Source organism: Macaca fascicularis, chromosome 1, assembly GCF_037993035.2.
Source record: "Macaca fascicularis isolate 582-1 chromosome 1, T2T-MFA8v1.1".
Taxonomy (NCBI): Eukaryota; Metazoa; Chordata; class Mammalia; order Primates; family Cercopithecidae; genus Macaca; species Macaca fascicularis.
Window position 1 is genome coordinate 223,443,039 of NC_088375.1, and position 14,014 is coordinate 223,457,052.

The 14,014-nt window shown below is 49.4% G+C and overlaps 1 protein-coding gene across 1 annotated transcript in view; it reads right to left on the minus strand.

The window, feature by feature from the left end:
* Positions 1–14,014, minus strand: part of UBIAD1 (UbiA prenyltransferase domain containing 1) — a 122,076-nt gene that overhangs the window by 28,366 nt on the left and 79,696 nt on the right. The gene's annotated exons all lie outside the window — the stretch shown is intronic.

Below are 14,014 nucleotides of genomic sequence, written 5' to 3' on the forward strand. Positions count from 1 at the left end.
CTCTACTAAAAATACAAAAATTATCCGGACATGGTGGTGCACACCTGTAATCCCAGCTACTCGGGAGACTGAGGCAGGAGAATAACTTGAACCCGGGAGGCAGAGGTTGCAGTGAGCCAAGATCACACCACTGCACTCTAACCTGGAAGAGAGAGAGAGACTCTGTGTTGAAAGAAAGAGAGAAAGAAAGAAAGAAAGAAAGAAAGAAAGAAAGAAAGAAAGAAAGAAAGAAAGAAAGAAAGAAAGAAAGAAAGGAGGGAAGGAAGGAAGGAAGGAAGGAAGGAAGGAAGGAAGGAAGGAAGGAAGGAAGAAAGGAAAGAAAGAAAGAGAGGGAGGGAGGGAGGGAGGGAGGGAGGAAGGGAGGAAAAGAGGGAGAAAAGAAATATGTTTTCTTTACCGTGAGTTCAATAATGACAGGCTGGCTTAGCAGTCTTGTTATTTCTCCTAATTTGACCCTGACACACCCAGCTACAGCTGTCCCAGCCTCCTGTCCAGACCCCAGCCCGCCCTCATGGGCAGCTGGTGGCCTCCGTTCCTGCCACACGATTCCTGCTCTGGAGAGGATGAGGCCGCTGGCTCTAACCCTGGATTTTATGCTGAATCCCAGCCTCGTCCCATGAAATCACATTAACTGCCTGGCTTTGAGCATTCCTTTGGGTGAGCCTCTTCTTTTTCTCTTCTTCCCCCTTTTCCTAACCTTTCTCCCAATCCCAAAGAAGTTGCTCTTCCTTCTCACCCCACTCTTCATCTGTTTCCTTTGCCAGCTCCTCTTTTGTCACCATTCCTCTCCCCGCACCCGCTCAGGCTCACTCCTCGGCCCTCCACACACACTCAACGTTTTTCTCTTTCAGAGACATCATCTGTCCACCTAGCTTTTTCAGCTTAGCAAAATCAAAAGAAACCTCCATTTTAAAGTTATAAGGAAAGAATTAGCATCTGAGAGTGGAAGTGACTTCACCAAACGCACACAGCAAACTGATGGCAAAACACAGTTATCCATCAATTCCACCCAGTAATGAGCTGTGATTGCTTAAGAGGAATAGAGTTTCTGTCTGGTGATGAAAAACTTCTGGAAATGGATGGTGGTGATGGTTGCACGACAGTGTGTATGTATTAAATGCCACTGAACTGTACACTTCAGATGGTTAAAATGGTAAATGTTATGCTATGTATATTTTGTCACAATAAAATAAAATAAATAGCTAGATGACAGTGATGCATCTACTGATCTTCCGGTAGTTAGATCCCAAGACACCTGCTTCCCAGTCCAGAGCTCTGACATGCACACTCCAGTCATTTGCTGTTGAATCCCAATCCTCATGTCCAGACCTCAGCAGCTACAGTCTTCCACCGAATCATCCACAACCCCAACAACAATGACCACGTATTGAGCAATTCGCCTGCCCTGGGCCAGACGCAGAGCACGGGGCATTCTCGGCAACCTCTTGCTTAAATTTGGATGCCCCTCTGGCGCAGCCCTCTCCTTCACACCTCCTACTTTTTCGGTAGGCTCATGTCATCTTTCTTTTCAATATCTGCCCTACTGGCTTCTTCCCTTTGCTGCCGACCACCCCTGCCTCCACCCCAGCTCACTTAAATTCTGTTACAGCCACCCAGTTCCTTCTCCACCTCTGTCTGCCTCCCGCTCTGGGCATCCTAATCAGACCAATCAGCAAGTCTCAGAGCTGGACAGGACTTTTGTCGGGCACCCTTTTCTGACGTATAAATACTCTTTACACAAAAGTGCCTGTGGTGTCAGGCTCAGACACATCCAGGAACCTGCAACTGACCACTCCCCAGGGCCAAGCTCCTCAGCATGGTGTTTGGGGATCAGATGCCTGTCTGCTCCTCCACCTGCCCTCCAAACAGATAACATGCCTTATTGCTATGTTCCCACTATGTAGCCAGGGCTGGCATTTAACAACTAACTCTGTTTTACTCAAGCAGTTATGGACTGCTATTGATGGATATACTGTGGGAACAAAAAAGATATGGTCCCTGCCCTCACAGAGCATAAAATCTAAGCAGAAGGACAGATTCACCAGCATAGGAATAGACTCCTAGACATGACAACCATTGATAAATGCTAAGAAGAAAAAGATGGGGATGTTATGAGAGGAATTAATGGTGGAACCTATTTTGTGTAAATGTTTGATGAACTAACAAGTCGAAGAATGAATTCATTAAATCACTGGATCGATGAATGCTGAAGAACTATGATCATACAAGAACCAGTTGTAAGCATGCACGCTGGAGCCAGACTGCCTGGGTTTGTATCCTGGATATACCACTCACTAGCTGTGTGATCTTGGGCAAGTCACTTAACCTCTCCATGCCTAAATTGCCTTGCTAAAATGTGGGATAACAATAGTATCTCAACTCATAGATTGTTAGTCAGTTTTGGGGGTTTTTTTTGTTTTGTTTTGTTTTTTTGAGATGGAGTTTCACTCCTGTTGCCCAGGCTGGAGTGCAATGGTGCAATCTCGGCTCACTGCAACCTCTGCCTCCCAGGTTCAAGCGATTCTCCTGCCTCAGCCTCCTGAGTAGCTGGAATTACAGGTGCATGCCACCACGCTTGGCTAATTTTTGTATTTTTAGTAGAGGTGAGGTTTCATCATATTGGTCAGGCTGGTGTTGAACTCCTGACCTCAGGTGATCTGCCCACCTCGGCCTCCCAAAGTGCTGGGATTAGGGGCATGAGCCACCGTGCTTGGCTGTCAGTTTTTTTTTTTTTTTTTTTTTTTCAATCTATAACAAACAATCTCAAAATCTCAGTGGCTTATAACCTCTATATTCATTTTCTTTCTCATGGATCTGTGGATCAGCTGTGGCTCTCCAGGACCTGGCCAGGATTGGACTGGGCCTGGTCCAGTCTTGGCTCCAGGCCACAGGTTGGGTTCAAATCAGCTCCACGTGTCTCCTCACTCTCCATGGACCAGCAGCTTCCCTGGGTCTCTCTTTCTCACAGAGAATCACAGAATTCTCATAGGAGGGTGAGTCAAATCTACCAAGCACATTAAAATCTTTGCAAACGTCATGACTCCTAATATATCATTGGCCAAAACAAGTTGCATGGTCAAACCCAATATCGGTAGGCATGTGTATTAATCTACTTGGGCTGCCATGACAGAACACCATAGACTAGGTGGCTTAAACAATTGAAATTTATTTACAGTTCTGGAGGCTGGATGTCCACGATCAAGGTGCTGTCAAGGTTGGTTTCTAGTGAGGGCTCTTTTCCTGGCTTGCAGACGGCCACCTTCTTCCTGTGCCTACATATGGCCTTTCCTCTGTGTACCTGCACCCCTGGTGTCTCTTCCTTTTCTTTTTTTTTTTAATTTTTATTTTTTATTTTATTTTATTTTTTGAGACGGAGTCTCGCTCTGTTGCCCAGGCTGGAGTGCAGTGGCCGGATCTCGGCTCACTGCAAGCTCTGCCTCCCAAGTGCATGCCATTCTCCTGCCTCAGCCTCCCGAGTAGCTGGGACTACAGGCGCCCGCCACCCCGCCCGGCTAGTTTTTTTGTATTTTTTAGTAGAGATGGGGTTTCACCGTGTTAGCCAGGATGGTCTCGATCTCCTGACCTCGTGATCCACCCGTCTCGGCCTCCCAAAGTGCTGGGATTACAGGCTTGAGCCACCACGCCCGGCGTCTCTTCCTTTTCTTAGAGGATTAGGTCCCCACCCTTATGACCTCATTTAATCTTAATTATGGACACAATTTAGTCCATAGCAGGTGGGAAAATATACTTTCCCTACTCTAAAGGGAGCTCCTGCCAAGTCACATGGCAGAGGGTACAGGGGCAGAATTCTATACCAGAGAGTAAAGAAATAGCGGTAGTAATCTCATCTGCCACAGGTTGTTATAAGGAATAGAAACATTCACTTTGTTTTTGTTGTTGTTTTGGGTTTTTTGTTTTGTTTTGTTTTGTTTTTTGATAGAGTCTTGCTTTGTTGCCCAGGCCAGAGCGCAGTATCGCAACCTCGGCTCACTGCAACCTTCACCTCCCGGGTTCAAACAATTCTCGTGCTTCGGTCTCCCGAGACCCCGGTCTCTCCTGGGATTATAGGCATGTGCCACCATGCCTGGCTAATTTTTTTTATTTTTAGTAGATACAGGGTTTCATCACATTGCCCAGGCTGGTCTCGAACTCCTGACCACAGGTGATTCACCCACCTCAGTCTCCCAAAGTGCTGGAATTACAGGCATGAGCCACCGCATCTAGCCAAAAACATTCACTTGTGTAAAGTGTGTAGAACAGTGCCTAGGTTTAGTAAACTCTACACAGGTTTGGCTATTTGTTATCTTGTAGCTCAGCTAAAATACATACTTGTGTGATGGTTTCATAGGGATATACATAGTCAAACGTATCAAAATGTATACTTCATATGCATGCAATTCATTGCATGTTGATTATACCTCCATAAAGCTGTTTTATAGACAGAAGAGAGATGTATTTATTTATTTAAAAATCAAGGCCTTGCTCCTATTTTATGAAACTGGGCAAAAAGAAAAAAAAAAATCAAGACCCCTAAATGCAATGTGGCAGGCTGGATTTGACCGTGCGTCTGAAAAAGGGCATTAGTGGAAGACCTGAGGAAATGTGAACAAAGTCTGAAGTTTTAGTAATAGTACCGTATGAACGCTAATTTCTTACTTTAGTCAGATGTTGCCATGAGAGGACGCTGGATGAAGGTGTACAGGAACTCTGTACTATCTTGGCCACTTGTCTGTAAATCTAAAATGATTCCCCTCAAAACCGTAAAAACAAAGAATCTCCCCACCCCGGCATGGTCCCCTCCTGCCTCCCACAGGGTGAGGAACTGCTGGCTTCCGGACCTTGCCTTCATGTCCTCTGGCCTGTGGGCTAACTGCCAAGCTCGGATGTCAGATCTAAAGTAATAAACACATGATACCATTCTAATGAAAAGGAGACTCTCGGCTGAAATGAAAAGGCCAAAATTACCCAGGATTTTGCAGGCCTCAGGCTGCTTTCCTGATGGCCTAGAGTCACTGGTGGTCACCAGCCCCTTGTGGCTACTGAGCACTGGAAATGTAGCTGGTCCCAAGTGAGATATTCTGTAAGAGTCAAGGTTTTGTACAAAAAACAGAATGTAAACTATCTCAGTAAGTTCCTATATTGATTATTGGATTAAATAAAATGTATTGTGAAAATCAATTAGACTGGGTATGGTGGCTCACACCTGTAATCCCAGCATTTTGGGAGGCTGAGGCGGGTGGATTGCTTAAGCCTAGGAGTTAGAGACCAGCCTGGGCAATATGGCAAAACCCTGTTTCTACTAAAACACAAAAATTAGCCAGGCATAGTGGCACGTGCCTGTAAATACAGCTCCTCAGGAGGCTGAGGCATGAGAATCGCTTGAACCTAGGAGGTGGAGGTTGCAGTGGGTGGAGATGGCGCCACTGCACTCCAGCCTGGGCAACAGAGCGAGACACGATTTCAAAATAAATAAATTAATTGAATATATTTCACTTGTTTCTCTTTGCATTTCTTAATGTGGATGCTAGAATTGTTTAAATTGCATATTATGTTGCTATTGGACCATGCCAGGCTAGAGGAAAGAAGGTCCTGTGAGGGTCAGAGGAGCATCCTGCCTGGAAGTCTGAAGAGCAGGGTAGGGCCCGGCTCAGGCCCAAAGGAGGAGAGGGATCCAGGCAGCCAGAAGGCCAGTGTTACAACCAAACCTAAACCTGTGATGTCAGAGGTGAGCAATAGTAACAGAAAAGAAGTGGGATTTACACAAGCCACTTCATGCAAATCTAACCTTTCCACCTGCCAAGCAGTCAGACTTTGTTTATGACAGCAGGCTGCCTAAATTAGAACAGGCCACAATCACAACAGCATATTGAAAAGACCATCCTGGGCCTGCCACCAGCATCCTGGGAAGGAAGCTGCACCAGCAGGGTCACCCCACAGAGACCACCAGACATCTGCGGCTGTCCACCAGAAACTTGTTCCCCTTTTATCTTCTGTCTGGGCAGCCATGTGACTTGGGAAGACATGCTCATTGGCACTTCAGAATCACCCTTCCCATTCAAAGTCCAAAGGGAGAAGGTGGCTTCTCTTTTACCACGTGTTCATGTGTACAGTCCCAGGGAAGGATTCTGATTGGCCCAGCTTGGTCATGTGTCCTTTCCTGGGCCAATCACTGTGGCTGTGACTATGGCAGAGGCACAGGGTTGTAGGATAATGTGATTGGCAGCCCCTCCAGAAGCAGATGGAGTGAGGAAGGCCTGAAGAGAGAGCAATTCTCCAAAAGAGGGCAGGGGTACATGATTCAATCTGGGTGGTGATTTGTCAGAATAAGGTGAGAAGCAGGACGGAAAACAAAAATTGGGAAACCTCCTCTACCCATCTACAATCCTAACTCCAACTAGGGTGGCATCTTCCCCACGCATCAAGGTAAACAGAGCATCAGCACTTTGAGAGATCACTATACCAGGGTCAGAGATGAAACCCACAAGGCTAAGTCCCAGGGGCTTTCCTCTGTGTGCATGCACCCCTGGTATCTCTTCCTTTTCTTATGAGGACAGCCGTCTTATTGGATTTGGACCCACCCTTATGAATTTCTTTATTCTTTTTTTTGAGGGGGGGCGGGGGAATGGACAGAATCTCACTCTGTCACCCAGGCTGGAGTACACTGGCACTATCTTGGCTCACTGCAACCTCTTCCTCCTGGGTTCAAGCAATTCTCCTGCCTCAGCCTCCTGAGTAGCTGGGACTACAGGCATGTGCCACCATGCTCAGCTAATTTTTGTATTTTTAGTAGAGATGGGGTTTAGCCGTGTTGACCAGGCTGGTCTCAAACTCCTGACCTCAGGTGATCCGCTTGCCTCAGCCTCCCAAAGTGCTGGGATGACAGGCGTGAGCTACCATGCCCAGCCTATTCTTAATCATGGATGCAATGGCAATGTAGTCTATAACCGATGCAAAAATACACTCCCTGTGTCAGGCTGTTCTTGCATTGCTATAAAGAAATACCTGAGACTGAGACTGGGTAATTTATAAAGAAGAGAAGTTTAATTGGCTCACAGTTCTATAGGCTGTACAAGAAGCATAGGGCCAGCATTAGCTTCTGGTGAGGGCCTCAGGAAGTTTACAATTGTGACCAAAGTGAAGGGGGAGCAGGCATCTCACATGGCAAGAGTGGGAGCAAGAGAGATGGAGGGAGGTGCCACACACTTTTAAACAAGATCTTGAGAGAGCTCATTCACTATCTCAAGAACGGCATGAAGAGAATCCACCCCATGATCCAAACACCTCCCACCAGGCGCCATCTCTAGCATCGGGGATCACATTTCAACATGACTTTTTTTGTTTGTTTTTTTTTTTAGATGGAGCCTCGCTGTGTCGCCCAGGCTGGAGTGCAGTGGCACAATCTCAGATCACTGCAACCTCCGCCTCCTGGGTTCAAGCAATTCTCTTGCCTCAGCCTCCCGAGTAGCTGGGATTACAGGTGTGCACCACCATACCCGGCTAATTTTTTTGTATTTTTAGTAGAGACAGGGTTTTGCCATGTTGTGCAGGCTGGTCTCGAACCCCTGGCCTCAGGTGATCCGCCTGCCTTAGCCTCCCAAAGTGCTGGGATTACAGGCGTGCGCCACCATGCCCAGCCTCAACGTGAGATTTAGAGCTATATCACTCCCCCTCCTCTAGAGGGAGCTCCTGCCAAGTCACATGGCAGGGAGCGCCGGGGCCAAATTCTACACCAGGGAGTGAGGCAGGTGGGAAACCATTCTAGGGTCAAGGAACTGCACAGGTCCTGACTCCCGCCCAGAGCAAGGACTTAGTTTTCTCCCCCTGACATTTGTGTCCTGAGCTTCTGCCACACGATGGGTTCTGGGCAGGACACTGGGAACCCAGAAATAGAGGAGGTAGGTTTCCTATTCTCAGGCGGTCTCTGACTGTGGGAGTAGAATGAGGAGTGGAGAAAGATGTCAGTGGGGACTGGCACCCATCGGGGGGATCCCCGGCTCCACCCCTACGGGGTTGCCCTGCCCCTGCGTGGCACATGCTTCTGGTAGCCCAGGGCTGCCTCCCCAGAACCCACCGGTGATGTCAGCTGACAGCAACCTCCCGCCTCCATGCGCTGTGGGTCAAGAGTCCCTCAAGGCAAATGCAGCCTAGAACGCAGGGGAGTCAACACCCGCAAGGGACCCTCAGCCAATCGGGAAGGGAGTCAGTGGATGCATCTCATACTTCCTGTCCGCTGGGAGCCTCTCCGTCCTTCTCAGGAAGTCCCCGTGGAATCAGCACCCGTGGACCACAGCAGTAACCTCAATATGGCAGCCTCGAATGTCTTCTCCTCCTTCCCTGGTTCTCCTAACCCCCGCCCCTCCCTCAAGCCTGCTTCGCAATTAGACTACCAGTGCTCAACCACTTGTCTCAGGCTCTAATTTGGGAGAGATGGACCCCAGCTAAGAATCCAGGCACGCGCTGGCACCACAGGGATGCCCTAAGATGAAATGGTACATCATTCCTGCCTTTGATAAAACCAAGTGTAGGCCAGGCACGGTGACTCATGCCTGTAATTCCGGCACTTTGGGAGGCCGAGGCGGGCAGATCACTTGAGGTCAGGAGTTTGAGACCAGCCTGGCCAACATGGTGAAACCTCATATCTACTAAAAATACAAAAATTCGCTGGGCGTGGTGGCGCACGCCTGTAATCCCAGCTACTCAGGAAGCTGAGTTGAGAGAATCATTTGAACCCGGGAGGCGGAGGTTGCAGTGAGCTGAGATCGCACCACTGCACTCCAGCCTGGGTAACAGTGTGAAACTCCATCTAAAAAAAAAAAATGTATGTGCAGTACTCAGGGGCCAGGGGCCAGCCCTCCTTGATTCATCCCAGCCCTCGGTCCCCACTAGCTCTACGTCTCACCCCAGAGTGGATCCCTGGCCAAGGCTACACCTGCCTGGCACTCAGCACAGCCCGACTGAAGCTGCTGGGGAAGGGCGGTGATGCCAAACACAGAGAGAAAGTAATTTCCCATTTTCCACTAATTGCTTTCTGCAGCCTGGCCCGTCCCTCCTGCTGTCCCTCCTCCTCCTCCTCTTCTCCTTTCTCCACCTCCCAAGGACAAGGACACAGAGACACAGCCCCCCTGGGCCCAGCTTGTCTCTCTCAAAATGAGTTTTTGAAATGTAATTCCGGAGGTGACAGTTGGACTGTGGCTGACACGGCCCCCAGGGGAGGGATGCTCTGTGCAGCTACCGGGAACCTTGGGACTCGGCCCGTCCTGAGAGGCTCCCAGGCTGGGAAATGAGCCCTTGCACCCTCCGCTCCCTCTTTCATTCATTCACACCTCACCTCATTCACTTCTTCACTCAGGTTGTCCTTTCACAGCCTCCGTCAATCACCATGGCGGAGATGTGTGTCCAGCCACCAGAGCCACCCCTCCTCCATGTTTTCCAGCCCCCTCTCAGGGCCATGTGACTTGTCTGGCCAAAAGGCTGCAAGTGAAAATAACAGGAGAAGACCGAGTGTGGTGGCTCACACCTGTAATCCCAGCACTTTGGGAGGCCGAGGCAGGCAGATTACCCAAGGTCAGGAGTTCAAGACCAGCGTGGCCAACATGGAGAAACCCTGTCTCTTCTAAAAATACAAAAAAAAAACCCTAGTTGGGTGTGGTGATGCATGCCTGCCATCTCAGCTACTCAGGGGGCTGAGGCAGGATAATCGCTTGAACTGGGGAGGCGGAGGTTGCAGTGAGCGAGATCGCGCCACTGCACTCCAGCCTAGGTGACGGAGCGAGACTCCGTCTCAAAAAAAAAAAAAAAGTCACAGGAGTCACTTTCACTTCTAGCTGAAACACGAGGAAGCCAGTGTGGGGCCTTCCCTTCCCTCGTGCCTGCTTCGGTGACCCTCGGAGTCTCATTTCCAGGTGCTGCAGCCACGGGATGAAAGAGCCCCGATGGGTCTGGGTCTTCGGCCTTTATGCTAGACAGAGCACCCCCATCCCTTCTAAACCACACTGAACATATAATGTGAGAGACAGGGGTGAAGCCTAAAGTTTGGCATAAGTATTAAGCAGCATAGCCCATAGTCATCCACTTCTTCACTCCCTCAAGCGTTCCCTGTCCCTCTCCCTCCCTTTCTTCCCTACCCCTGCAACACACCAGAGAGGGGGTCCCTGCTGGGTCTACGGAAGCCAAGAATCCTTCCTCTAGCAGAGCTAGGTGGCCACACTGGGCTGATCGATCGATGCTAATAGTGTCTGTAATAGCCACAAGATACACAGAGACTGAGGGCAGTAGCTGAACACACAAGATCAGGCTTCCTGTGGCTTGATAAACTACCTAAAGAAATGCTTACTGGCCTGGCGCGGTGGCTTATGCCTGTAATCCCAGCACTTTGGGAGGCTGAAGCAAGTGGATCACCTGAAGTCAGGAGTTCGAGACCAGCCCGGTCAGCATGGTGAAACCCTGTCTCTACTAAAAATACAAAAATTAGCTGGGCCTGGTGGCGCACGCCTGTAATCCCAGCTACCGGGGGGCTGAAGCAGGAGAATCACTTGAACCCAGGAGGCAGAGATTGTAGTGAGTCGAGATCACGCCATTGCACTCCAGCCTGAGTGACAAGAGCAAAATTCCATCTCAAAAATAAATAAATGAATGCTTACTGATCCAGTGGGTGTCCCCAAGTCACACTTTCCCACAATGGCACTGGTGGCCAAGGAAAACCCAGGACAGGTCATTGCAGATGAACTGACATCGCGAGAAGAGGGGTGGGGTGAGGAGCTATCTACAAAGTATCCCGCTTTAAAGAGCTGCCAAATGCCCCATCCCAGGCTCACAGATGAGGAAGCCTTGACCCAGCAAGGTTCTCAGGCTTACCCAAGCTTCCATGCTTAACACCGAGGGCCCCAGATTCCCACTACAACCCCGCCGGCTCCCAGGGCCAAGAGAACATTTTAGAGAAGTGTGAGTGCCCAGGCAGATTTTCTGGAAACCCTGACTAGATCCCTGTGTCTCAACCGAAGGCACCCTTCATTAAGCACTTCCTATGCGCAGAGCCTGAATAAGCTTCCCCAGTAAAAATAGAAGAAATAGACGCCCCAGGCCCTGCACGGGGCACTAACCAGCCAGCAGAAGGGAACTGATGAGAAGTGCCCCCAAGAAAGGGGCAAAAGTAAAATAGCCTGGCATTGTCATACAGGCACAAAGGGTCAAATCCAGCACGAGGTACGAGGTCTGTGCTTTGTGGTGGCAGCTTCCTTTCCTTCCCTCTTCCCAGCCTTGTCCCTTCCTGCTGAAGCCCAGGGAGGTTGCCCTCAGTTCACCTTTAGCTCCTATGGTCAGAGGCGTGTGAACCAGAGCAACTCCATCTTGAATAGGAGCTGGGTGAAATAAGGCTGAGACCTACTGGGCTGCATTCCCAGATGGTTAAGGCATTCTAAGTCACAGGATGAGATCAAAGGTCGGCACAAGACACAGGTCATAAAGACTTTGCTGATAAAACAGCTTGCAGTAAAGAAGCCTGTCAGTCAAAACCCACCAAAACCCAGATGGCAATGCGAGTGGCCTCTGTTCATCCTCACCGCTACACTCCCACCAACATCATGACAGTTTACAAATGCCATGGCAACGTCAGAAACTTACCCTATGTGGTCTAAAAGGGAGGCATGAATAATCCACCCCTTGTTTAGCATGTAATCAAGAAATAGTCATCAAAATGGGCAACCAGCAGCCCTCGGGGCTGCTCTGCCTATAGAGTAGCCATTCTTTTATTCCTTTACTTGCTTAATACACTTGCTTTTACTTTATGGACTTGCCCTCAACTCTTTCTTGTGTGAGATCCAAGAATCCTCGCTTGGGGTCTGGATCGGGACCCCTTTGCAGTAACACCCCCAAACCCTTTATGCTGCACAGGGCTCGGGACTCTCCCAGGCCATCCCCTGCTTTACCTCCATGTGCCTTTGGGAGAGTTTCCATGACACCCACACCAGGGAGTGCCAGTTGAGAAAACCATGGGCACATTACAGCACCTATGCCAGGGGCCACCTTACATTGAAACCCCTCCTCTGTCACCCCAGCCCCTTTTGCTCAGCTGGCTCCTTCTCAAGCTTCAACATCCAGCTGAGGAGTCACCTCCTCCAGGAAGCCTTCCCTGTCTCCCCTCTCCTCGAGGTTGGCCCTCTGCAAGTTTAGGCCGCCCTCGTCAGTGTAAATGGTGCCCTGTAAATGGTGCTTCCCTCCAAGCCTTGCTGGGTTTGTTCGTCTGTTTGTGAGTTTTCTTGCCCCAGCCAACGGTGAGTTTTGTGACCATGAGCAGGAGCTGAGTTTTGTTCATTTTCAGGTCCTCCCTGCCTAGCACAGGGCTTGGCATTCTGGAGGGCTCCATAAATTTGTTGGACATAGTCACAGAGGCACGACTATATGAATAAACTCTAGACAAAGGAAGGACTGTGAAACCCCAGGCATCAGGAACTGAGTGGGGAGTGGGGAGCAAGTGTGTGTGGAGGTGGGGGTGCTGTTGCTGTTGCTGGGGGCCCATGTCATTCAATCCCTTCAACCACACCACACAGGTATCCCCTCCCTCCCATCTGTTTGCAATTTCATGACAATCTTGGTGTTCTGTTCTATTGCCAAAGTACGCACCAGACCATGTGTTCGGGTTTGGGGTTCATAAACTCCAGTCTTCATGCTGGTAGGCAATTGAGCCTGCTCATGGCAATGAACCAAAAGCATTCAAGGCATTTCGGAGGGCAGGCCACAGCGCAGGAGGTGGAGAGAGGAGGGCAGTCTTTTGGGGACCCCTGCCCCTCCTCATTAATCTTGAACTGAGAAGACGTTAAGAGACATCTGGTGCCTGCAGCACGCCCACTGAAGCTGGGCCAGGTCACATGGCACTGCAGCCTGTGAACAGGAAAATTAGCTGCTGCCATCATTGACCACCCACCTCCATTATCCAAGGGGCTGCTTGGAACAGGTGGAGGAGGGAGGCCAAGGAAGAAAGGTGAGCTCGGCCACACGCTTCCCAACTCGGAGGAAACTCCCATCCCTCACGTTTGGAGGGTCAGCTTTGCAGCCCCTGACCCGTCTGCAAGGAGAATCGGCCATCCCCACCCCTGCCACAGGCTCTGTTCAAACCTCTCTCACCATCCTCGCATATTTGATTATATGTCTGTGTGTCTGTCTCTTTTACTAGTTTGCAAGCCTCTTCTTGCGAGGACTGTGCCTTCATCACCTGTGTACCATGTACTTGGCAATCAAAGTTTGATGGCTAAATTAACTGATGGATGGATGGATGGAATGAGGTCTGCCCAGGAGATGCATCATGATAATAGTTTTGTTTTGTTTTTTTTTTTTGAGACGGAGTCTCACTCTGTCACTCAGGTTGAAGTACAATGGCGTGATCTTGGCTCACCACAACCTCCACCTCAGCCTCCCAAGTAGATGGAACTACAGGTATGCACCACAACACAGGGCTAATTTCTTTTGTAGAGATGGGATTTCACCATGTTGGCCAGGCTGGCCTCAAACTCCTGACCTCAAGTGATCTGCCTGCCTTGGCCTCCCAAAGTGCTGGGACTGTAGGCATGAGCCACCGTGCCCGGCTGTATAGTTACCATTTTTGAGCTCTTACTATGTGCAAAGTGCCATGCTAAGTCCTTTTGATGTACATTTTTTCATGTATTAATAACTGTTCCAGCAGCCCTCCCAGTAATCGCAACCAAGTTTATGATGAGAAGACAAGAAGACTGAAGTTGAGACTGTGTGGTCGATGTCACATGGCTGGAAAGTCTCTAAGCAGAAACTCAAAGCTAAGCAAAGTGAGTGCCTCTGGATTCCAAACTCTTAATCCCTCTGGCTTACAACCTTCCAGTGGACATACTGTCTTTTCCCTGAGCCTTGATTTATCTATCCATAAAATGGGGATGGTGGTGCCCACCTTGCAGATTACACACGTAAGGGTGCAGCAGGAACACTGTAGCTTCCAGGCTCCCAGGGACTGTATGTCTTTCTGGTTTCTCTAATTTACACTCATAGGGCC